Genomic DNA, 26,334 nt, shown 5'->3' with positions numbered 1-26,334 from the left:
ACTGTAAGGAAGAGCATTGCTGGTTCCAATATGCAAATTGATAAGCATGAAAAGTCTTTTAAATCTACCTTGAAACTGCTGTTCCGTGGTTGCATGGCTGATGCCTTTGAGGAGTACAAATGATTAGAACAGTAACATTTGTCTAGATCACTCTGTATTTAGTAACGAGTCCCAGGGGTATTCAGCCTCTCGGCTGAGTGCAAATTCTGAATCCTAGAAATACAATACGTGAAACCAATCAAAATGCAGCATCTGTCTGCTTCCTGACTGCAGTGTAAGTAATATTCTTGTGCTGGCTCAAGGAGAATGCCTGAAAGGGTTAGTAATAAAAAATGGAATCATTGTTAGGTGTGCCTTGCAGGGCTTTCACAGTGTGACTTACCACTCAGTGATAAGAGATGGGACAGCTATTAGTCCAAAATTGCTCATGTGAAGTCAAACAGCAAAACCTAATTTTAAACCTTGACCTTTGAGGAGCTGCTGCAGGGCACATGTTCCCAGTGCCCTTTGGAGTCTGAAGGCTTGGTTGTCCTGCCTGAGATAGGGCTGTGCTGAGGCAGGACTGATGAGGGGATGCAGGGCTTTGATGGATGCCATTAAATAAAACTGCCCCAAAATTGGTAACAGTTCTTATAATGACTTCAAGACACATAATAGATTGCTTCTGTGTTCCTGTGGCCTCAGGCTAACTGATGAAATTAAATTCAAGCCACTCAGCTCAAAACAGTATAACACTTATAGGAAAACATATAGAATTTAATAGATGCTTAACAATAGCTGCTAGTTCTTACTGCCTGTAAGATTCTTGAGATGTTTCTCTGCATCCTGCTGAACACTGGAAAAGGAGTCTACGGGAGGCAGTATGGAGAAGTCCATTTGCTGATTGGTTAGATGATAACATCTTCTCATCATCATTTTCTTTTATTGTATGCTTGAAGTGTCAGAATGAAGTTTTGCACTACTTCAAGGAAAGCCCAAGACTGCAGGAATCCCCATGAGCTGGACAGAGGTTCTGCATGTCTGTAGCTGAGCACAGGACCTCCTGGTGGAGTTGCCTTAGGTTGGAAACAGACAGAAGGTGCTTGCCCTTCAGTTTGTCTTGGCTTGGATGCCTCAAGACAGAATGTTTTCAATGATTTTAAGAAAACTCTGCAGGAAAATTTCTGTTTTACTTTCTCTTAAGCCATTTGGCCCCATGCTATACCTTTATCATTAAGATGTGATACCTGTCTTCTCCCAGATACTGTCTTCCATTCTAGTCCTAGGGGTTTATAAACCTTGGTGAACTAGAAAACAAGTTGCTCAAATGATTGGTGACAGTCCACTTTAAGATGATCCTTTGCAATGTCCCTGCTGAAATGTCAGTTGGAAAGAATAACATATTGGTCTGCTTTTTACTGGATTGTTGCTATTCTTCCTCCCCATCAAGGTGCAAATCATGCATAGGAGTCTGTCAGTCAAAAGTAGGTTGCATCAAGAATGTCGCAAATCCTCCAAAAAGAAAAATGACAGCAAAAAACTCTATTTCTTCATTAAGGAGTTGATTTCTGACAAGGACTTAATTTGCTCTTTGCCAATTTCTAATTTTTGTTCCACCTCAGCATTAAAATAGCTTTGTGACCCTTTTCTGATTCCACCCTTCTGCGTCTCTGGTGTGGAAGAGTATTTAGCTTTTCTTGAGAGGAGCATGAACCCACAGGGTTTGCTAACAACTCAATTCCCAGAAAAGATGTTATAACATCACTAGGTTCTTTGGAAGATGTAGTGGCTGTCATAGTAAAATGTGCTAATTGGCATCTTCATGTTGACACTGTGTCAACTCCTTGTTCAGCCAAGGATTCAAAATGCAGCATTAACTTGGCTGGAAGGGAAAGAACGTGTTTTGCCCCAGCCAGCAGAGCTTGCAGGAAGCAGCATGTGGTCGAAGTGTCTGATGAGTTTGGAATGTGCTTGAAGTCCAGATTATTATATAAATTCCCTTGGTACAAAAGGAAGGAAAACATTTTCATAAGTTTCATGTGCTGATCTTTTCACTTTATGTACAGAGGGGTCTCCAGTCTGTGCTTGGCTGTAAGAAGATGGGTGGCTTAAAATTCTGCTGATTTTTTTTCCCATGTTTTATGTAGGAGTATAATAGTTGGATTGAATTCACTGCTAAGTCTCAAAACCTTCTGAAGTTTCTGTCATGGTGACTTGCTCGTGGCAGTTGCAAAGGAGCCTTTTGTCTGCTGGGACCAGGACTGAAGTGGCTCATCCCCCGGTGCTGCTTCCCATGTGCTGGATAATCACCACTTCCATTATCAGGTCTGGCACAAATTTTTTTTGCTGAGATGATATAACTGGAAGTTAATAGTTAGCCACTTGTTTTTTCAGGTCATTGCTGTTAATATTGAAAAGCATGAGAAGAATCAATGTATAAGAGAGGAAGTAGGGATAAGCATTGAACCCATCAAAGTGAAGGGAGCACCATATAGGAGGCACAGAAACAAGAAACCTACCCCAACCCTCCTCCCCAACAAATCCCCCCCAAAAAGATAAGGAGGGAGGAGAAAAAAGTTAAATTAATTGATGAATATAGAATGGCAGAAAAATGAGGTATTCTCTTACAATTGTACACCTCAGCTCTTGTGTTTCCAGCTGAGGCTCTGTCTAATTTCTCCAGTGGCTGGAGAAACCATGGGGCCAGAGCATCACTTGTTTGGATTGCACTTGCCTTTGCTTTTTTGAAGGTGTCCTTGGTCAGTTTGGTGCCATGAAAAGGTTCTATTTTCACACTCAGCTAGAACACATGGCATGTATGGGCCAGCACGAAAGACAGTGGGTGGGTGACTTTTGTAGGAAGTCTGCAGGATAAGCAGTACAGAGAAGCTATTGGATGAAGAAACAAATTCAATGTGCTATTAAGGTTATTCAAAAACCAGAGCTGTAGCTCTAGAAGCTTGAATAGAATAATTTGCAAAGCACTTTGATGTCCTTCAGCTTCTTGCAAAGTTAAATATTTCCAGCAGTGCCTTGCTTTTGCCATTTTCCAGGGAATCTTGGGATAAATAGCCAACTCATCTATAGATTGTCAGAAAAGGAGTATTGATTAGATGGGTTGGAGGCTGGACACAGCTGTCAGCAGTCCAAAGATGCAACACAAGTATTCAGGAACATTTTAGTTGAATTAAAATTATTTTTGTGGAGTAATGTTCATATGGCTTCAGGCTTGTTTAACTGTCTAGCCAGTTTTTTAATATGGTAATGAACATTAACATCTGTTCTATCAGTGATTGCCATTGTTAAGCAATTAATTTCTGATTTTGTGAAACTTCCCGTGATGATAAAGAACCTTGGGCTGCGAAGGAATTCTTCAATGTGTGCTTTGTGCATCCTGTTTCTTTGCTGTCTGAGGTCTATATTTTTTGTACTTTGCAGCAGGAAAGAAATGACTGAAACCACAGGATAGCTAGGGAGCACATGGGTTGTTGAATGTATTCTGCTGCAGTCACAGGCAGCTTTAGAGCAGATGTTGAATTCAAAGAATTTTGCAGAAATGTACATTCTTCTTGAATGTCTCCTAAGCCACTGCAAGCAGATCATTAAGTGGCTTCTATGTCTATTAAAATAATGAGGATGTTTAGTACAGAGACTGGAGTAGGAGAAAACAGGTGAAAGACATCTCCAACTCCACTTGAGCCTTACAGTCCCTGGAAGGCCATGGCTTTCCTAAACAATGCAGATTGTTGCCTCAGTATCAAAACTGTAAATATGTCAACTGCCTTTAGATAATGGAACTGAAAATTCTGGGAGGGAGATGAGCTATTTTTATGCAGCGGTTTGAGAGGGTTCTAGAGCAGAGACTTCAGCTTAATATTTTGCAGCCTGTTTTATCATTTTAGCTCTAGTGAGGTCAGAAGAGGGATGAGGGATGAGGTTGCTCATTTCTGTTTTACTTCCATGGAGAGCAATTTGATGCATACAGGGCTACCCAGAGTTTCCTTTCCTCCCCCTGAAGTCTCTCGTTTTATTAGTCCTCCCTGCTTCCCTCCTCCATAACTTCTCCTCCTCATGCTTTTCTTTCTTTCTCAGTTTCCAAATTGCTATATTCATCACTGTCGGCTTTCCCTCCTTTTGTAAACTCCTTCAACTTATCTTCTGCTTCAGATAAATGGTTTTAATTTAATATTTTTGATGCTTTCAGGTTTCTTCTGAGTTTCCCTTATGCATCATCTCCAGCTTTTTTTTTTTTTTTTTTCAGCTATAAATATTAGATTTGATTTTTATGCTGAGGGCCTTGAAGGCTATTTTGCACTCTGATATTTCATGTGCCAAATTTCATGCACTCAGCAGTGCTTAAAATGAGAAATATCTTAGGAGAAGAAAATCTACAGTGGATTTTACTTTTCATGCAGTAGAGGAATAAACTTTTAGTTTGGGAAGTTGCAGAGAAAAGCATGGGTGGAATATGGCTTCAAAGCCTCATTTACCAAAAGCAGACTGAGTTATTTCTGGGTTTGTTTTGATGTACTCAGGCTGACTTTTAATCAAATGCACAAATTTATATTCTCATGAGTCTGTTATTGCTAGACTTGCTTTCATGAAAATATTGGATTTAGAAAAGGTGGAAGGGATCCAGGAAAAGCCAAGTCTTACAGGAATATTGCATGTGGGAGCTTAGACCACCTAGCTGTTGCTCCATGAGCCCAGTAGAAATCAGCCACCAAAGTCCTTCTCTGTTCTGCTCCTATTCTGGGGCTTTTTCAAAATGAAAATCTGTGGAAATTGGATATCATGGAAAAAAGAACTGCCATGAACTGCTGTGCTTCTGGGCTTCCTTCCTACAGAGCTGTTCTTTTGGTATCCCTGGGTCAGTCTTCTAGATTTTCTATCTGAAACAGTGACTAAAGCTATACAACTGACAAATTGAGGGTCTGAATAAAGAAGTTCTGGAGAAATCTGGGTATTGTCTAAAATGTGAGGGAGTAGGGATCTGAAATGCCATTAGAAAGAATGCTTGGAAGCATTGGGTAGAATACTTTAAAAAGTGATTGACCTATTGCAGACAGATTGAAACAATATTATGTTTTTAGTGTTTTACCTGAAAGCTAATATATAATAAATGTCATTGATGTAAATGTGAAAATATCACTGGCTTTGTAGCAAAAATGTTGGAGCGTGGTGTTTGGTATTTTTGTTTCTCTACTAAAAAAAGTAATTTTTCGGGATAGTTTTTAATTGTTGCATTTTCTCAAAGGACCCATGCTGGAACTCTAATTTACTGTCTTCATAAGTGTGGACAGTGCAGAGTGTTTAGACTTTCACTTTTGCTACACTGGTCTTATTAAATATGGATGTACTCTTGCTACTTAAGGGAAAACTAAATCAGACCAAATTTGTTACACTTTACATAATTATGCATTGAGAACAATGTATAATTAATAAAGTCATTATAGATTCAGGCTATGGGTTGCCATTACCAGTGAAATCTAAATTTTTTTTTTTATGCCGAGTGTTTCTTGTGGTTTTTTTGGGAAAAAAACTCTACAAGTAGAGGTGTTGCCCTAATAAATTAAATTACTATAACATTTCTTATTTCTCCAGAAGAAATTTATCAGTTTTAAATCAAATGAACCTGCATGATAATTTTTCCCCTATGTGTTTTGCACTTCCAAGTTTTACACCATTTCCACAAGGCTGCATAGTTAAATAATTTTGAATTAATACTTTTAATAGCTCAGTTTTTAATGTGCCCAACACAATGTACTTCTGGACTCTTTCCCAGTTAATAAAGCAGAAAGAAGATGCCTAAAGACCAAGGAAGATGGGAAATTGTCAAAGACTGTGAAACATTATGGTAGCTCTTACATTTATATGTAAAAGAATAAGACTGCTGTTGATTTTGAGTATTATTGGGGTTTCTATTTTTAATAATTATATCTTGCCTTTCATTGATTTACTGAATTTTAGTGGCTGGAAAAAAAGAACTAAATCTTGCCAAAGCAAACATGTTTAAAATATGCAAAAGGAAATAGTGGCACCACATCAGCTTTGCATCCCAGTTCTGCCCAGCTGGTTTGTTCTCCTCAGCCAGAAGGCCTGTGAGAATCAGTGCTTAGGAGCAAAACAATGCCTGTCTGGCATCAATTCCCTTTTTGGCTGACACCTTTTTTTGAAAAAACAAGTATTCCTACTGCAAGAAGCCAGAGTGTATCCTTTCACACTCAAACCCCCTGTTTTTCTATGTTCTGGTCCTATTCTCCAGAAGTTTCTATTGTCCTCAGTGCATTTTGACTGGGATTAGTGATAACCTGTTTGGGATTCCTGCTGTGGGGCACCAGCATTCTGGGAGCAGGTAACGAGTCTGGAGAATGCTGCCTGTCACCATTCAGGAAAGCAGAATCTAAATATGTTTTCTCTCCTTGCAGACAGGGAATAGTTGATTGAATGCATCTTTTAATTACTAAGAATTTCAATATCTTAGTTTAAGACATGAAATTGCTTAAATTAATTTGATTTAAACATCAGAGGGATGACAGAACAGGTGCATTTCTTCTATTCAGGTCCTTTTTTGTTCTTGCTGGTCTGCATTTCTTACAGGCAGCTGTGAAGATCTGATCTGTTGAAACACCATGGTCTGAGGGAACCTTGGGTGATATTTCTTTAGACTGACAGAGGATTATTGTATTTATCCTTCCTCTCACAAGACCATCGCAAAAAGCTTCTTTTTCTTGTTTGGAAACCAATATGGGAATATATTCTGCACAGCAAGTGAATTTTGAAGCAGTCCTGAAAGATTAAGTTTTAGAGGGAGTCCTGATACTCTTTGTAATTGAATTGCTTTATTAGCTGTAGCTTCCTGCCAGAGCTGCTGCAGATTTATACTGACAACTGTAGGTGGAACAATAAGAGAAACAATACAGACAGAAGCAGAATCTGAATGGCAAAGCATCTAGGCAAAAATTTGGGTTTTTTTTCTTTGTTTTTTTTTTTTTCCTTTGAGTAGTTGTTGGTGGACAGTTTAGACTTTTAGTGAAGCTATGTCAGGGCAATTACTTGATGAATTCTTCCTTTGAACCAGGATTTACAAGATCTGTTAACAGGCATATGGTTTTTCTTGCTAGATGAAATGCATGACATTACTTTTAGAGGGGAAAATTAGATTTCGGTCATAAAGATATCTTGTCTGTCTTCACAGATTATCATAGAAAGATAAAACCAAAGTTGATCACTTCTTTTTTTTCCCCTAGAGTCCTGATTTCCAGGCAACACTGCTGCTGTCCTGGCTCAGCTCAGTCTGTGCTGGCAGGGCATGAGGGTAATGAATAAAATGGTAATTTTAAGTCTCTACATCAAACAGGTTCAAAATTAGTAAGTCAAACTAGAGAGCAGAAATGATTTTTGGTAGCTTGGGAGGACAACATGTAATTTATTTTTTTCCCCACTCTGGCACATCTTAGAAGTATGGTTATGAAATGAAAATACTCTTATAATACAGTGAATACTACAGTTAGTTATATTAGGCTGTACTAACCAGCAGAAGATTTATAATCTTCTCCGTGTTTTAGGTCAGTTAATTTATAAAATGAGAACATCTTGTACAAATACCAAGATAAGCTGAAATTTGAGACCTAAGATCTGTTTCATCCCACGTTTAATTAGGCACATATAACAAATTACAAATAGTGATTATGGAAGAAAGGAGGGGAAGGAGAGGAAGGCCACATATTGAGAAGAAAGTTTTCTGCAAGCTACTTAGGAGTAAATGAGCCCTTTCTTTAATTATCTGCACTAGTCTTTGAAATGAGGATGTCTGACTACAACTGTTCTCCAAAACGAAATTAAAACCCAAAGAAAATCCAGTCCATTGTCAGAAAGGATTTGCCAAGATTTCTTCACGGTGTAAAATGGCAAAAAGTGAGCTGGTGTTTGAGTGGCAGCAATTCCCATGCAGGGCACTTTCCTCTGATCTTTGAGAAGAGAGATGGGATTTTTAGGATGATGATGAAAAACCCCCGAGGTCTCTGATCTGATAAGGCAGTTATTGAATTCAGTGTGCTAAAACACGAGAGAGGTTGCCAGACTGAGAGAGCATGTCTGGATTTTCTGGTGTTTGAGGGGTAAAAACCTTTCTTGGGCTATTAACTGTCTGATAATGTTTAATATATAGTGAAGTGCACAAGGTAATAGGAAGGGGAGAAAAAGGCACTGAGAGAAAAGATCAACTATTGCTGCTTTTAATATAGTGTAAAATAATGTGGCTCTGAGGCAGAGTGGCTCTTCTGAAAGTTTGCTCTTGCTTGGAAATGAAGGGTTTTTCCAGTTCCTGGTGATAACAGGACCTTGGAAATACAGCACTCTCCCTTGAGGCAGCACTTAGCTGCATCTGCCTGTTATACTGATCAATGGAGTAGTGTGAGAGATGTTTAATTCTCACAGAAATTTATTGCTGGTGGAGAATGATGATAGGGATCTTGCAGGGAAAAGAAGCTTATAAGAAATGGCTATTTATCTTGTGCTGTGTTTGTAGTCTTTTGTTAAAGGCTTAGCCTAACTCTTGGACTGAAGATTGTCAGTGATGTGGAATAGAAGTCAAATATTTTTTCCCTGATGTCCTGTGCTGAATGAGTACAGTTAATGCCATCAGATGCAGGTAAAAGGATTTTAGAAGAGAGCAAAGGGGAAGGAGGAGAAAGATAGATAGATAAATGATCCTGAGACTTTAAAGGGTACTGCCAGTGCTAGATGCTTAAAACAAATTAAAAATTAAGAATAAAACATACAAACAAGTTGGAAACTCACTGCTGATGAAACTGAAGTTTCATATATTGCTTAGTGATTATATGTTGCCATATGAAATGGTTTTCTAGATGGTTGCAGATCATGGATAGAGCTTACTGTGGGAAGGAGGCCTGAGACAAAACTGCAAGTTGTAGAGGCCTTAGCAAGGAAGTTCCAATATAAGGGATGCAGAAGTCATCTAAGGAGCAAAAATGAGATGCTCTTCAGAAGAGGGAAGAGCTGTGGAAGTGACTGGGCAGGTACTGCTGAGGACTGTGAGACTGACAAACATGCATTTGTCCAAATTTACACTATAAAAATACTTAGTTGAGGATTGAGTGAGAGCTTTGACAAATTGGTGGACTTCAGAAGTGGACATGGCTTCCTAAAGAAGGATTAAATATCTTCATCCCTGCACATTAAAATCTTTCTCATCAGTGTGATGCTCATCTGTTCCTTTCTGTGACACAGTAGTCTGTAATTAGTGGGATAGAGCACCAGAAAACTGAGAGAAATCAACTGAGCAGAAATGCACTCTTTGAATGTATGGATGGGACTCACATCCATAAAAACATTTGTTTGTACCTCTTGCTGAATCAGGTATAATTTTCAAAGGCAAGGAGATGTCAGTATATGAAAAATGATTTGGTTTTACTTCAAATGGAGATAAATTAATAGAAACCACCCCAGAGTGAACTTAAACCTTGAATGTAAGATAAAGAAGATCTAAAGGTTTCCATATTAATCAAACTGTGATAGTTTGTTCCTGACTACTTGTGCTGCTGTCACTTGCCTAGTCACAAAGTCAGTTTAAGGCCATTCTTAATAGAATATGACTTCCTTTCCTAATCCTTGCTAGAATCAAAAGTGCCATCAATCCTGATCTGAGTTTGGATATTAATATAAACTCCTTTTTTTTTTCCTCTCCCCTCTCTACCTTGATATACAATTTTGTGTGGGGAACACTTTTCAATATTTTAAGCCTTTAATTTATTGTTGCAAAATGGGAAAAAAAATCCAGCTTCTGTTTTTCTTCTAGGTAACTGGCAACTTATGAATATGCTGCTCTCTTAGTATTCAGTCTAAAAGTCAGTTCAGTGGTGATCTTTCTCAAATTAGTAAAGACATCATTAAGCTCTCCAGGAAGAGAATCTTTGTGAGGATAGAAAGAACTATCATCTCTGCTTAGAGCTCAGCTGAACCCATCCCTAATATTCTTTGAGATTTGGTTTTGTTTTGCTGTTCTTTCTTTCTTTCTTTGTTCCTGTTTCTCCTGCAGTAGCTCAGCCTGTTATTTTCTTTTTCCTTTTCTGACAGGAGGTCTAAGTGTTAAAATGCTTATTAACATAAGCCAAAGCTATGAATTCAAGTACACCCACGTTCAAACTGGCAGTTTGCCATCTGGGCCCACCTCTGTGTGAAACCAATCACTGGTGCTACTTTCAGACTGTTTGGATTGAACACTGGGAACATCAAGACATTTTTCTCTTTATTGAGACTTCAGACGCATTTTAGAGAGTTCTGTGCAAGTTTTTACTTTGCCCATCTCTAATTTGTACAGCGACTGCTCTCTTCATCTTTCACATAGATGTAACTGCATTAATATTGCCATATAGAGGTTTTAATTTGCTATAATGTGACCCAGCATGCATAAAACGAAGGTTATCAGAATTAGCTAAGTAGTTTTCATTTGATTAAGTACATAATGATTTATTTGGCAAACTTGCTGGTTTGCTTCTTTCCTGGCAACCCTGCTTCTGTTTAATTTGCTGGTGATTGGTTGTTTGTTTTTGTGTGTGTGTTTTTTTTTTTTTTAAGGGTAGAATAAAGGAAAATTCTGAATGATTACTGACAGTGCTACCTTAAAGGAAAAGAGAAATAAGGTGTGATAGAAATGTGGTGCTGCTTAAAGATGCTGTGCTGGCACTGGATGGAATATTTTAAGATTTGTTTTCATCTAACGTGAGTTAGGTTGAAGGCTGGATTCAAGAGATAAAATGACATCGAGAGCTAGGTTATGCTGTTTTTATGAGCCTTGCATGCAAATCATGATGTAAGCTTCACTATATGAATGATAGCAAAGTTCTTGTAAATGCAAATTCTTTATAAGCAAAAGTTAGCCAAGATTTGCATTTAACTGGATGATGGTGAGCAAGGTTTGCAGAAGATAAGCAGCAAGCAATACAACTTCATTGTAGGGAGGAAACAAAATATTGTGTTACTATCTTGTGTGCTCACTGAATTAATATTATAGGTCTCTTTTAATAATTCTTCCTCAAAACACTGCAGAAAAAGTTGTGATAAGAGGGTAGAGAATGAAGTGTGCTCAGAACTTTAAGGCTAGCTGAGCTGGTGGATAACCTTGATCCAGGGTAGTAAGCAAAGCAGGCATAATGGTGGATAAAATTTGTGATGGCCGCTCTCTAGTACTAAGATCAAATGGCACAGAGCAGCACTCATTGTCTCTTGCCTCTCTTTTGCTCGGTACCTGGCCTCTAATGTCTATTAGGAATATCTCCTGGCTGTGCTCAGCTGGGGAAAGGGGTTGCTGAAGTGCACCAGGGAAGATGTCAGCAGTGTTGGTCATGCTTAAGCCTGGTTAATCACTGCTGTGATCTTGAAGGCATCTTTTTTCTTTGCCTCTAAATTGCCTGCAGTTAAATACTGTTGTACCTGTTTTTGTCCCTTGTACACTTTGGGCATGGCCTGTGCCATGTCTGCTTGTCTGGGGTATTTATTAGTGCAGTTTCCAGCTGAACAATCTGTTGATATTCTCTTATGAAGTTGATTATTTTTATGCAGGTAATCAATGATGCATTCTCGGGTATTGCTAAAGGCACATAGTGTTGGAAGAACCTGACTCCTGTCTTTAACAACCTTGGTGCAAGGATGGGGTCTGACATGGGGCCCTGTGGAGCAGCTGCTTTCCAGGCTCAGTGAGCTCAGCTGTCTGAGCCTCTCCTGCAGGACAAGGGCTACAGTGTCAGTTCATCTGCAAATGATTAACACCAGGTTTCCTACAAACCTTCAGATTTCAAGGGGTGAGATGTGTGATGTTTTGTCATGCTCTGGACTGGTCAATGAGTAGGGCTCTGCCTAGGGTCTGCCCCATCCTCCAGCTGGTGTGTGGGATTCTGGTGGAGGAGCAGCGTCTTGGAAGACAATGGAAAGGGTATGAGCATATTTTTCACATGCTGTTGGTAATTGGAAGCAAATATTCAGGCTTTCCAGCAAGACTGTTTAATGGTAAGACTAACAAGCAGAATGGTGTTGCAGGACATTTGGGACTCATTAGTGCTCTGAACTTGAAGATGTGTTACCTTTCCAGCTGATGCCTGGTTTCCTAGTCATCTGTAAAAAAAATAAATCCCCCCTATGTTTTATAGTCAGAAAACACAGTATTGACAATGCAAGAAAAAAAAAATCCATTGTAGATGGTTACAAAACTCAGTAACAAATACCCTCATCGAGATAATCCTGCTAGAAAAAAATCAAAACAGAGGACTCAACTGAATGTTTTTGCTCATAGTTACATAAAACCCCTGTGGTGAGATGGAGTTAAGGCTGACATGCTTGCAGCCATTTCAGAACAAAAAATTCTCAGTGAGTAATATTAGTTATCCCCCATACAAGTACTAAATATCAAAAAATAATTTTCTGTCAAAGGAAATCTTAACACTTCAAAGTGTGGAAATACAATATTAAAGGATCCAAGTAACATAAACGTAACAGTGCTGCTTAGAAAAATAAAAATAATTTGTCTTTATAGTATCAAATGAGATTAAAAAAATGACCTTTTTATATTCCTTCTCCCCTGCTTTCATTAGCATGAAGTGCTTGATTTAAGGCAAGTTGCTCTATTCATGAGCCGTGAGTGAGCATGGCTCACTTTGTATCATATGTAGATGTGTTTGAGTTAGAGCTCAATGTGTGTTTGATATGCTTATTTGTACTGGTTTGTTTCATTTGTACTTGATAGCTTTGTGCATTAAGCCTCAGTAAGAAAAAATGTTCATAATTTATTGTGTAATATCAAAATCAGAGGGATAAATGGGGGGATTGAGTGGATCAGACTTTTTGTGCAGCTACATGAAAACATTTTATAGACGGTTTGATAGTGTGCTAAATGCCAAAAAATGTTCCAGTGCCTAATCCTCAGCTAATAAGAAACTTTGCAGCCTTTAGTGAGCAGCCACAACTTGCCTGAGAAGAAAAGCCAGTCACCAGTAGCAAACCTACTGTGTCAGTGCCAGCAGAGGTGTTTGCAACCTTTTGCATTCCACCAGCTTGCAGGAGGGATAGACTTGATCAACATTTCTTAATCAAAGGACTGGCTAAATTTTGTGAGAAATTCAAATCTGGGACTGGTTTGTGCAATACTGCCATGGTGGATTTGCATTCTCAAAAAAAGAAAAAATCGCTTTTCTGTGTGATAATTTTTTCTGTTTAATATTCCCTTTCCTGTCCATCACCCTGTTTTGTGTGCTTGTCCATGAGCATTGGCAAGTGCAGGTGCTCTCTGTCCATATTTGCAAAGATTCCTTGTGTCATACAGCCCCTCAGGTGTGTCCTGTACTGAAAGACATGAAAAGTCCCTTCCAGTCTGCATAATTCTGTACTCAGGGATATCCTGCATGATATTTAATTAATTTTGATGATATTTAATTAATTTTGATGATGTGGAAGGTTAGAAATCTCTGTTGTTCTTTTGGGATAGTAAAAGGCCAACACATTCTATGGTTTTGTTTGTTCAGTCCCAGAGCAAGAAAGTGTCATCTTTCCCAACATGTGTGCCTTAGTTTTCCCATCCAAAAATATTCAGATCCCTGCTCAAATGGGGAGGAAGGAAGATAATGCACAGTTTCCTTACTTTGTGTGGGGTTTGTATAAGCTGTGAGAAACAGAAATAACAGAATGTTCATAATATTTTTTCAGGAAAAGAAGTTGATTTAGATCCAGAAAAATTGCTTACTTTCCCAGAGGAGAACTATGCTGCTGCACAATTTTGTTCCCCACCAACTCAACCTGAGTGTGTTGAGTTTCAGTGTGGAGCTGCCTCAATTTATTAAATCCCCTGAGGCCTGTGTTTAAACAAAAGTGGACAGAAATAGCAGGTGAGCATTTCCCTAAACTGAGAAATAATTGACTAATTCGTGGCAGGTGGCAACTATAAATTTGCAGAGAATGAGACTTTCTAGTATTTATTAAGATATTATTACTGTGATAAGCTCAAAGTCACTGCACTCAGCTTTTGAGACTTGTAACAATATTGCAAACTCCTGCATTGAGCACTGAGAAAATGGGATGACAAAATGATGAAGTGAGAAAATGATAATATTGGCATAGGTTTTGCTCAATGCAAAACCTATGCCAAAATGGGAATGCTCAAAATTTTTAGACTGTTTTCCAGTTTTGGACTGATTAATGGTTAATTCCTTTTTCTGAACCCACCAAAGCTGAGAAGAGTCTTAAAACAAAATGAGACTTAGAATCTCTCAGGAACTTGAACTTGAAGAAAAGTAACAGAGGTCACAAGTTAGCAGCATTTTATCACATTGCAAGTATTTCATAATGCTGCACCAAAAAAATTTGGTAAGGGAATAATATAACATTATCTGAAATGCAGAGTGAGGTCTGAGTTAGACTACCTAGACTCTAAAAATAATGAAAAAGAAACAAGCTCTCCCAATTTTCCTGTCAAAGGCAGCTTCAAGCTTCCCCACCCTTCAATTTATTGTAGCACACATCATTCAAAATTTCAATTACAGCATGTATGTCAAAGAAAAACCTCTGCAGATAAAACAATTAATTTAAACATTTTTCTGCATTTAATATATGAATAGTTTGTTGCTTTAAAGCAATTAAAGATACTGTGTTAATGTGTGGTATGGAGGAAGAGATGAAAATTGACGCATTCCAGGAAGGAGAAAATTGTTTTAAATTGTAAATGCCAGGCTAATTTGTTTCACTCTGAGCCATTGTTGTTGTGCTCCTGGGCTGTTGTGCAGTCTTGTCAGTTTTTTGCCTGAATATAAATAACTGTAATTTTCACACTTGTCTCTTCCTACAGTTTGTAAAAGTAGCTGGTTACAACATCAAATTAAATTGATATCTGCTGAGCAGGTTTTAATACAAAAAGTTCTAAACATTTTTTTCCCCAGTCTTTTATAAAAAATCCACAAATGGACTTAGAGGCACCCAGGAGTCCTGTTTTCAAGCATGCTGTAGTTCTTTGTCAGGGAGCTGCTGCTGTCCCTGAGCTGTGCACATCAATTTCTGCACTGCTCCTTGGTACTGGCAAAGTTATTGTTTCTGGGGGGAAAAAAATTAAATGTATGTTCACTGTGGAAAGAATAAGCAGAGATTGCAGTATTTAGCAATATGCATTTGTAACCCACGTCTAAATTAACCTTTCAACCATAACCATTTAACCATTCAGTTATTGTATTGGGTCACCTGTAAGAATGGTTGCATTGTTCTATGATTTTCAGTGGCAGAATATATAAAATTTCACAACCTGTTCTTATTTAGTTGTAAGTTACATTTCATTAAAAGTTTCCTGGATATTGACTGAATTGCTTTTTACTAATACAATGACATCCCTTTATAAATCAAAATTTATGGCCTTGACTCATAATCTTTATATTTTTTGTCCATCTAAACAGCCCCACAATTATTGCTGGATAAGTATTTGCATATTCTGCCTGTCAAATGTGCCTCATCACAAAATATTGTTTAACAAAGTAAGTTTTCCAATGTCTTTCATTTTTTAGTGTAAATATATGACTCTAGGAAGTACTACAGGCATTCTTCTTCTTCCTACCTATAAATTCCATCCAGTTAAATTTTGAGCATGACCAGTAAATTATTGTAACAGAGAAAAGCAAGTGTCATGAACATGTCCAAAGCAATTAGGACATGTTTATGACACTTGGAACTTGCCTTTGAATCTGGTTCAGGGTAGTGATGATATAATTGTATACAGTGGCTGAGATGGGAATGTCAGGTGCTTCTGTGAAACTTTGATGTTTTGGTTTATTCTGTCCGTGGTAAATGGCACAGTTCACCCAGCCTGTCCTCAATACCAGCTCTATATAAAACACTGGCTTGTTACTGCAGCACCGTTTTTACTGATGTTTTTGGTAGACTAGAGATCAAGGACTTGCCTGTTGAGAGAAGTGCCTGTTCACTGATTTCATTACAATGAAAGAAGTAATGTCCTGGAAGCTTTTTGATTGTCTTAGCTTTTGCTACAACTTGTTATGAGCCCTGAATTTGAGTGTAATTTAACTTGGCAGTATGTGTCTAACTTCTCCCTTTCCATAGCTGTCAAAAAGCCCTTTATTTATTAGTGCTTACAATGTAGCTGTATCTGCACTTTAGATTTAAAACATGATCTTTAATAGTGGCAACCAATATAGCACTGGGTGTCAGAAGCACATCCATCATGTCAGAGTGCTGTTTGGGAAGATAAAAATGATGAGATGTTGTTTTAGCAATATTTACATGTCTCCTCTCTCCTACCTCACTTCTGTGAAATCCATTGCTGTTCAGGGTCTGTAGAGCTCTGCTTCCTGCAGGTGGAAATGACTGCTGTGCTCAAATGGCTTCGCAGTGGCTGAGCACATCAAGGACATGGCTCTTCTATAAAAGGAAACTTTGGAGGTTTTATCTAGACAAGAGTCATGAGGTTTTTGGGTATTAAAAAGTGTGAAAGCATTTAAAAGTCAAACAAATGTCCTTAAACAATGTGAATTCCTTTCTCAAATCTGTTTTTACTTAAATCTTTGACTAGGATTTCATATTTATCTGATGTGACTTATCAGTTTATTAAGGATATCTGTAAATCTCTTTTCTTACCATGTGACACCTAAGCCCAGGGTAGGATTTTCCCCCTTTACTGTGAACATGAACTTTTTATTCAGAGCAGCCATCTGATGAGTCATTCTTTCATTTTTCCAGTGGAAATAAATTGTCTTTTTCTAGCATATTTCCTTCTCCCAAGATCTGGAATAAAATAGATAATGTTCTTTTTCTGTGACACATGTGTAGTTCTCAAAGGGAAGTTCCCTTGGAGATGGATGAATTACCTGTAATGATTTTGTTTACTTGTCCTCTAATGTACCAATAGCTGTGTTTACTGGAGGTTTAAAACCCTGATAGCTGTGTTTTTCTTCCCATCAAAGACCAAGCCCAGATACCATCAAAGTCAGTGGGAAACTACTGACTTTTTCAGGCTTGCATTAGAGCTATGGGATCTGCAGAACACTTCAAGGCAGAGCTTACATCCAAACACCTTTCTTCAGAGCATCTTTCATGTTTTTCCTCTCTTAGCAGAGGAGCAGCATTAAGGATAACCTTAGACAGGCCTATTTCTTTAGATGGGAGCTGCACTCCAGTTCAGTGTCGAGCACAACTCATTCTCATAGAGGAGGCCTTTTCTGGAAGCAAGGAGAGCTGGTAATTGTGCAATGCTCTCAATGCTCTCTCTCCAGACACTTGTTGCACTCCAGCAAGCTGGACCTGAGTGCTTTCATGCTAGGAAGGGTTGAGTGGTTTCTGCTGCATCTGACTTCTTTGCTCTGGCTGTCCTGTGAGCAGAGCAGCCTGCATGGTGCTCTGCAAGGCTTTGCAGCACCAAGCACTGGCACCAGCCCCTAAAAACAATTCCAGATAGTGCCTTACAGCTCTCAGATGAATGTGTGGAGCTTACAAAGTGCACTCTCATCTTTGGGTGCTGAGGACAGTTTCTGAACTGGTTACTGTAAATGGGTTGCAGTTCCTTGGTTTGACATTCCAAGGTGTCCTGGGATACGCTAATAAATTCAGAGGTGATGCTTAAAACCCCCAAATTTTAGTGGAATAAAGGTTAAAAAAAGTGTTAAAATAAAAAGGCAGGTTATTAGAAGAGGAAGGCCTTACCTTTGTTCTCTTTGCATCTCATTTTCTGAGGGTGGTTGACAGCTGTCCCTAGACTGCAATATCTGGCATCTCCTGTGGCATTCTCCAGAGGAGGACGACCCTGGTAAAGGAGGCCACTGGGACAGTCCTGGCCACCTTGCCCTTTCCTCATCTCTTCATCCCCACTTCATGCCCATGGCTAGGTATAACCCAGATCTCCAGTACTTTCTATCCTTGCTCCTCTGGTTTTTAGAAATTCCTGAATCACAATATAAGTTGAAAGCATTGAAACATTCTTGGCTTCGGTTCAGTAGCTGTTCTGTGTGTCTTCCTGAATATTTAAAACAGAGCTATTTGGCTTTGCACATTGAAAGCTAAGAGAAATATGGTGTAAACTTTGGTAAAGTATATAAAGTTTAGTTTGCTATGATGCACACTCTAAAAAAACCCAAGAAACTAACTTGATATAAGCATATATGACATTTGGAAAACCCTTCAGAGGGACTGTTTCATAATTGCATTTGTAGATATCTAATATTTCTTGTCTTTCCTGCATTTCTTATTTTTGCCAAAATACAAACTGTGTGGTAGGTAGCAGAACTACAACATGTGTGCATACCTAGTCCAATTCTTTTACAGAAGCTGCCTGGTTACCAAGGCAAACTGAAGTAAAATGCAGATTGGTAACATCTTAAGCACTTAGCTTAACTTAAAACTCTGGAATTAAGGTCACACATGCATCTGTGTCTCTCTTCAGGCATCCTAGCATCCTGATGACCTCTGGATATAAGAATAGCCCTGACAACTGGGACAAACGTAATGATCTGAATAGAAAAATATCTCAAAGCCCCCTCTTGTCTCTTTTTGAGTGAGGAAGAAAAATCTTCTAAAAACTCTGTGTACTTGACAGAATATGAATGCTGATTTGTCCATGTGTTAAGCTTGCTTGACCAGCCTTTGTCTTGTATAAATCTGAATTAATCCATGGAAACAATTCCACACAGCAGCAATTCAAATGGTTTAGAAGTTTTCCATGAGTTTTTGTATTTGTGAGAAAATTGAAGTTAATGCCATTGGTGTTTTTTTAGCACTGCTAAGCACCCTTTGTCTAAGACTGCTCTGAAACAGGTTTTCTTTTCTATAAATTTTTGCTCTTAGGCTATGTGATTTTAAAGGATACATTTTGAACATTTTTGTATTGAAAGACTGTAAGAAATCTAATTTGATTGTAAGATTAGCTGGTTATTCAGTTTTTCATCCAGATAAGTATGCCTGGAATGCTTCTGATGGTTCTGGGTTCCAGGTGGTTCCCCTCATTGCATGTTTCTGCAATACAGAGATGGAACTTCAGCTTTAATTACCTCTCTAATAACACATGCTGATTCTTAGTTGGTTGATATCAATCACTTAATCTGTCTAATAGCATTTTGTCACTAACATTTTGTTCTTTAAAGACAAATTTTCTGATGTGTCTGTACACAACAGGGGAAACCTTTTCCTTTGTTTTTGTTTGGTAGCAGGGATTTGTCCAGTTAATTTTTGTGAGTACCTTGTAACTTGCCCTGTATTTTGGTGGATCTAGCCCTTGAGATTAAAGGAGCTGGCAGCAGAAACCATGGGATATGTGGGCAGGTGGATGAATTACGGGAGAACTTTAAGAATGAGCTTTTAAAGGTAAACTGCTTTCAAGGAGAATTTAATTAAAGCATTTATTTTCAACACCATGCCTGGAAACCCATTTGTTTTGATCTGTGGTACCTTATTTAGATTAACAGTTACCCTAAACCCATAATAACCATTATAAAAGTATGCAATCATTCCTATCCCAAGAGTTTGGGAGTAATTGGATTTTTTTTTTCTTTTGGACTCTTGTTAGTAAAGTGCTCACCTACAATCAGCTGGGGCCAGGGCTCTAAACTGGGGCTCAGCTGATGTGGTGGAGCCCTGGTTCCCTGTGGCTGTGGGAGTGAGCTGGGCTTTGCAGATGGATTGGCTGCTGCTGCCCCAGTCAGTGATCTTCTCTTTCCAGCTCTTCCCTGCATTTGTAGTGCTGTAAAACAACTGCACAGGAGAAAGAACCTGCAATCATGTTATAGCAAGGGAAGCCTGGGATTTTGAATGTTCTGTGTTCTCACTGCACAAACAGGAAGGCTGATAATGTGCACTTCAAATATCAAGTATTGGTGTTAACCTTTTTTGATCATAAACCTCTAATGGGAACTCATGATCCAATTGCTGATGCAACCTCATTATATCAGTGTGAATGGAACTGCCAAGATGCAATTAAAGAAATGCCTCGTATTCTTTGTCTTTCCAGCCAAGATACAATTGTTCATGTCACTATCACCCTTTTTATTTTTTTGCTGATAGTTGACCTAATATACTATTTAGGAAATATATTCTCTCAGGACTGATTTATGGCATGATAGCATTTAATTTGTTACTATGCCTCAGAAGTCTGGTAAATTGAGATGCTGAATGTTTTCATAATATATTGAAATTTCTAATTATGAAGAAAAATGTGTATTTTAGACTGAAATATTTTAAATAAAACCAGCTTCCTTTAATCATTGTTGGGGTGTGGAAGAATCCCTTCAATTGGTAAATGCTGGTCATTAGTTCACCAGTTTCCTGGCAGAATTTGCTCATCTCCAGAGCATCGAATTGCCCTGCTCATAAATTGGGGCATTTATGCATGCATAAATAATTAGGCAGATTCCAAGTTTCCTGCTGTGCAGCAGAGCTGATGTTTACTGAGATCACTTCTTTTTTGTTGGGGTGCTCCAGGAACAGCCATTGTTGGACACACGGTAGCACGTCTGCTGAAGGCTGTTGGCACCCAAGGTGGTGGGGAGAATCTAAAATCAGCCACCCAAAGACATGGCTGAGGGGAGTTTGAGACAGGACCTTCTTGGAGGTGCTCCTTGAAGGGCAAGAGGCAGCTGGTGTTTGGGGTAGAGCCCTCCCAAGGACCATCCCAATCTGAATTATTTCAGCCTGTTTCTCCTTTCAGTAGTTACAAGGCTCTGTTGCTGCTCTCTGTGAGTTTGCATCCAGCTGATAATGTCTGCGCCCTGCTACCCAGTCACCCTGAACTTCTTTAGATGCAAATTCCCTATTTTTCAGCCTTCCTATTATAACTTGTGTATTCTGTCTTCGTGCTGCCAAGTACTACTAGAACTATTGGTAATCCGTAAGGATTTACTCAAAGCTGTTCTCTCTGAGGCCTGGAAGAAATTTTCTCATAATTTACTATGCTGAATACATAATAAGCACTTGTATCACTTACTGAATTCCTAGTGGTATGTGTTTCCCAATGGGCCGGTGGATATCGTTGCAAATCATCTTCCTTTATGAATGCCTCTGTATCCACTGTCACTTCTGGTTTTGCTGGTTTTGTTTAAGAGCATTGCACAGATAATGGCATTTGGCCCAAAGGAAAGATGCCTCAAAGAGTAATGGGAATTTCTTTAATGAGGTTTGTTATTATTTGTAATGCACTGACCTGGTCATGAATCAGGCTTTTATTGTGTACCATAAAACCCGCAGGGCAAAAGAAGTCTTAGTTTTAAACTAATTCCAACCAAAGCATAGGTTAAATGTTAACAGAGCTGAATATCAAAAGAACAAAGCATATTAACAAAAAAACTTTTGGGGATAGGAAGGAAAACAATTATTCCTGATTTAATTAAGCAAAGAAATCAGCTGTTCTGTAGCTGTGGCTATTTGTGAGCAGTTTGCCTCTTGTACAGAATGCACATTTGACCTTTCGATAGAATACAGTATCTCATGGAAGAGAAAATGTCTCATTAAGAGTGAAAGTGACAGATAGCATCTATTAATCAATGGTATGGAAATTCTTTGGGCCTCAGCCTTCGTGTTTAGATGTATCTCTTGGGAATCAATATAGTTTCCAAGTAAATAAAACAAAATCAATAGGAGACATGTATTTCATTTTGGTTGCAAATCATTAGTTTTCAGTGTTTCTTAACCTTAAGCTGCAAATAAAATCTTTAGAAAATTGTCTTTAAAAAAGAAACAATACTCAGGAGACCTCAACATGTTAAGTCATTTGAACTAGAGAACCTTGCAAACATCCAAGAGCTACTCCTGTGGTCACTCTTACTGGAAATAGGCTGCGTACTGATTCTGGATAGAGTTAGTTTTCTTCACAGTAGCTGGTGTGGGGCTGTGGCTTGGATTTGTGCTAGATGCAGTGCTGATAACTCAGAGATGTTTTTGTTACTGCTGAGCAGAGTTTGCCCTGAGCCAAGGCCTTCCCTGCTCCTCAGCCCACCCCAGCAGCGAGAGGCTGGGGGTGCACAAGGAGCTGGGAGGGGACACAGCCAGGACAGCTGAACCCAACTGACCCCAGGGATGTCCCAGACCATGAGGCCTCATCCTCAGCACAGAAATCTGGGGCAGAAGGAGGAAGGGGAGCATTCGCAGTGAGGGTGTTTGTCTTCCCCAGTCACTGTTATTCCTGCTGTCCTGGGAATGCAGAACACCTGCCTGCCCTGGGGAAGTGGGGAATTAATTCCCTTTTCTGCCTTGCTTGTCTGTTCATCTCTTACTTAAACTGTCTTTATCTCAACAAGCTGTCTTATGTTTACTCTTCTTTTTCTCTCCCTGATCCTGCTGGGAGGGGAGGGAGTGTCTGTGTGGGGCTGAGATACCATAGGCTGCCAGGAGAATTCTGCTTGAAAAAACTCCATCAATGACTGGGTGGGCTGTGTTAGGAATAAAATCCTGTGTCTTAGCATTCTTCTACTCTTCTTTGGAGTCTGCTATTGTAGAAAATGCTGATATAAATCACCAGGCTGCCAGCCTTGTTTCAGCCATTTTGCCTTTTTTCTCTTTACTCCCTTCTTGTATAAGTTCCTCCCCAAAATGTTGCATCATATCTGGTATCCTAAAGCCACTAGAGTTGCACAAGTGTTACTGTGGCTTTGCTTTATGTTCTGCTGTGACTTGGAGGAGATACTGGGTTGTGGTGGTTTTCTTAGAAACAAACTCCACCTTGATTTGGGATGTAAGAAGCCCAAGGACAAAAAAACCCCTGCTGTTTTAGGTTATTCCTGAAGGCTTAGGTTGATCAAGCTAAGGAAAAGCCTAAAGAAAACACTATAGTAACAGAGGATGTGGAGCAGAGCAGAATGCAAACTTGTCTGCAGGAAGCTAAGAAGCCAGTGAGTCATTTTTCCTCAGGGACAGAAGCAAGAGTCATTTATCTCACAAAAATAAACCAGTGAATTTGGGGACACTGCCTATACTGCAGTGCAGCATTACATAGTCACTATCCTGTGTTGTTTCATTGAGTTATTATGTTGTAAAGTTCACACAATCCCCTCAGCTGAGCACCTGACTGACATTACCCAGGTGCTCAGGAAAGAATGGGCCTATTGTGAAATTGTATCCTCATTAGATGTAACCTGCAGAACATTCATTGTATCCAAATTGTATCCTCATTAGAGGTAACCAGCTTTCCATCACAAAAAGCCTAATCAGTGTCCTTGTTTTCTTCTGTTGGATGATTCATACAGAGATGAAAGTATTGTGGGTCCATCTTGGCTAATGTTTCACCATGTTGTAACATTTCTGAAGTTAGTTTTGTTTGAAAATATATACTGGGGGAAAAGAATGAAAACTGGCTGACAGAACTTCTAGTACTTGGCTACAGAAGGTAAAGGGTGCTTAAGACACACATTAAGATTACAGTGTAAAGGAATTTTCTTTGAAAATGTTCAATATGCAATTAACACAGAACCAGATTTAATACTAAGAAAAACAGAGACTTGCAGTAGGAATGAAACTTCAACAAATCTGTTAAAAACTATCAAGAGAAGAAGTAGCTGGTGAGAGAGAGAAGTAGAGCCAAAGAAGCTCATATTGGAGTTGAGTGAATATAGCAATAAAGTATTCACAAATATTCCTGTAAAACCTGCTGATTTGATTTGCTGCTATTGCCTAACATTTTAATCACTTATGAACATCTGGTTCAGCTAATTCTTATTCACAAGAACAAAACACAGAAGACAAAAGCAGCATGGATACTTGTGTAGATTTTTGAGTTATTCCCACTAGAAGGGACTTAGTCCTTTTGAAAAGTTTTTTCTTTTAATTTGCACAAAAGGCCATCAGAATTGCATGTGTAATGAGGGAGCTCCTGAAAGCCAGGACCTGCTTGTAGAACATTTGTGAGTTAAAGGAAGGGAAGAGTTCTGATACATGGTGCTGATCATGCAAAGATAGGAAAAAGTATCTCAGCTGTGACTGCTCTGAAGGGACAGGTATGAATAAGATGTGGCTACCAGTATATGAGCAGAAGGTGGCCTGGGGATATTACTCCTTGCAGTTTAGTTAAAGGTTAATCCAAAGCCTGCAAATGTTGATTGGTTAACTGCAAGCCTTGGATATCAGTGCATTATATGAGCTTTTAGTTCTGTATGGTTTATAGTACAATAAATCCAACTTCTCTGAAGTTGCAGCCATTTGAGAAGTGCCACGGGTGTATGGGTACAGCAGCAATTCATGGTGACTTTGTTGCTTCATAGTGTTTTGCTGGTTTAACTGAGAGTGATGGGGTTTGTGCAAGTTCAAGTTTTATATCTCTCCACTGTCCCAGTTTTATGCCAAACCACATATTCTTTGCCCTTTCATAGCAGACAGTGCATAATAATGTATATTATATAAAATATCATTATAGTATAATATGTTATAGTATATTATTGCATTATGTTATACCATAGTATATTACTATAGTATGTTTTAGTATATTATATTGATCTAATGGTACATTTCCTAAAATTGTAAGAGTTCTTTCTGTGCTTGGAGCAGTGTACTTTTCTGATCTTCAGCAGAAATGCCAGCCTATCTTATTGTACCTTTGTCCTTTCTCAGATACACTCTGTGGTCTCTAACATCTGCCAGTCCCTGTGAGACCCAGCTCAGAGGGTGAGGCTTTATTGGGTCATCTTTTTCATTTTTTGTTGCCAGTTTTAAAACTTCCCATGTGAGATGTCATCTGCCTGCTCCCCGCTGAGGTAATGGAAGCCTTTTGCCCCACAGCAAGGGAAGGGACACACCGGTCCTCAAGGAGCTGCCTGGGGGGAACAAGGCTAAGTCCTTGTCCAGCATGGGATCTGAGCCTATGATGTCTAGTGCCTCTATTTCACACTTTAATTTTTCTTTTGTGTTTAAGTAGGTGAAGAAAGGTCTAGAGCCCAAATCCACTTTTAAGGCTTGGGTTTTCTATTCTTCAGTTTTTCCTGCTGTAACTTTGTTAGTTGGGGTTGTTGCTCTCACCACATCTTTCAATGGCATCTCTGTGCCTGTGCAGAGGAGTGACTACAGCATAAGGAAGTTATCTTCCTTGGAAAACTCATGGCTCTCAAATAACTAGTTTATACCAACTGGCTGTGTAGTTGCTGGCTGGAGTGGTTTATTTCTTTTCTAGATATTGTGGCCCAACACTGAGTTCATAAAGAAGGCCTTGGGGCCACTCTGGACTCCCTTTGCTGTCAGTTCTTTTCTCAGATTTCCAGCACCTGTAGGATGCTGAGGTTTATCACTGCCTTTGAGGCTTCATTAGATGTGTGGATTTCCTGGTTCAAATCAACAACAAGGGACTTTTGCATAAAATGGAGTTACACACAAAAAAATCATCAGGTGGATATACTTGGATGGGTGGGTATCAGCATTTTCCAGGACTGAAACTGCAGCCTTTGCTGTATATCATTTGTCCAGACAAACTCTTTTTCTGCCATTCTCTCCTAGAGGGAGTCAGGCCTCTTCTCCCTAGTTGCACATTCACCTTACCCAAAACTTGCTCCAAGCTCCACTGTATTTTTGAGGCCTGTGCCTGAACACCCTGTTCCTCAACTTTTGCAGAAACAGAAGTTGTGACTATAGATATCTAAGTGCATATGCTAAACTCAAGTTTCATCTGCAGCTTTCTGCCATTGTTCTTCTTCATTTGGTTTCTGCCTGCTTTTGTGTTTTCTCTTAATTCTTCCTCAAGATGTTAAGGGAAATGTTATATATATATGGGAAACACTAAGTTGCACTTACTGAAATGGAATAAACAGTTTCCTTGATTGTGCAAAGATTTTTGTATGTGTTTGTTGTGGTTTAACACTGGCCAAATGCCAGGTACCCACAAAAGCCGTTTGCTTACCTTGTCAAGCTCAGCGGGGCAGAGGGGAGGGAGAAATATTAACAAAGGGCTCATGAGTTGAGATGAGGACTGGGAGAAAACTCTTAGGGCAAAACAGGTTCAAATTTAAAGGTACAAAGTAGATTTATTATTTATTTAATATATTTATATATTATTATTACTTTATTGTATTTGTAAAAAGTAGATTTATTACTGAAAAACGTTCATTTAATGTGTCGTCTTTGAGACCAAAGGTACCAATTTACAAGGAAGTATTGCAAGTTAAGAGTCCTTTTTGCTGTCAATAACTGTCATACACGATACATTAGTTCCCTTACAGGCACTCTGCCACAGGAGTTTTATGCCTCCCATAAATTTAAGCATGAATTATTGTGAGAGAATCATGCAAGGACTCCTACTAAATAATATGTGTTACGGTTAAGATAATAATTTCTTTCATGACCTGGTGACAATAATGACAAGTAAATGGTTGTCTTGTTGGTAGCAATGCAAATATA

Source organism: Haemorhous mexicanus, chromosome 14 (genome assembly GCF_027477595.1).
Source record: "Haemorhous mexicanus isolate bHaeMex1 chromosome 14, bHaeMex1.pri, whole genome shotgun sequence".
Taxonomy (NCBI): domain Eukaryota; kingdom Metazoa; phylum Chordata; class Aves; order Passeriformes; family Fringillidae; genus Haemorhous; species Haemorhous mexicanus.
The sequence above is the reverse complement of the archived record's forward strand: the minus strand, read 5'-3'. Positions refer to the sequence as shown.